Genomic DNA, 556 nt, shown 5'->3' with positions numbered 1-556 from the left:
TGCATTTCCTCACCCGCATGTGCCGCACGTGCACGCCATGCAGCATTGCTGCCGCAAACTCCCAGCGCTGCGTTTTTGCGTTTCCTCACCTTCGTGCGCAGCACATGCATTCCATGTGGCATTGCTGCCGCAAACTCATGGCACATTTTTGCATTTCCTCACCTGTGCGCCCTGTCCATGCACGCCGCGCGGCATTGCTGCTGCAAACACCTGGTGCATTTTTGCATTTCCTCGGCACTGCTGCCGCAAACGCCCACTGCTGCGTTTTTGCATTTCCCCGCCCGCGTGCACTGCACGTCCGCGCCATGCGGCATTGCTGCCGCCAACTCCCAGCGCGTTTTTGCATTTCCTCACCTGCATGTGCTGCCTGTGCAAGCTGCGCGGCATTGCTGCCGCAAACTCACGGCGCATTTTTGCATTTATTTGCCTGCATGTGCTGCACATGCACGCCGTGCGGCATTGCTGCCGCCAACTCCCAGCGCGTTTTTGCATTTCCTCGGCATTACTCCCGCAATCTCCCAGCGCTGCGGTTTTGCGTTTCCTCACCTTCGTGCGC

The sequence above is a fragment of the Haliaeetus leucocephalus genome, unplaced genomic scaffold (assembly GCF_000737465.1).
Source record: "Haliaeetus leucocephalus isolate CR32 unplaced genomic scaffold, Haliaeetus_leucocephalus-4.0 Scaffold470, whole genome shotgun sequence".
In the NCBI taxonomy this organism is placed as follows: domain Eukaryota; kingdom Metazoa; phylum Chordata; class Aves; order Accipitriformes; family Accipitridae; genus Haliaeetus; species Haliaeetus leucocephalus.
The sequence above is the reverse complement of the archived record's forward strand: the minus strand, read 5'-3'. Positions refer to the sequence as shown.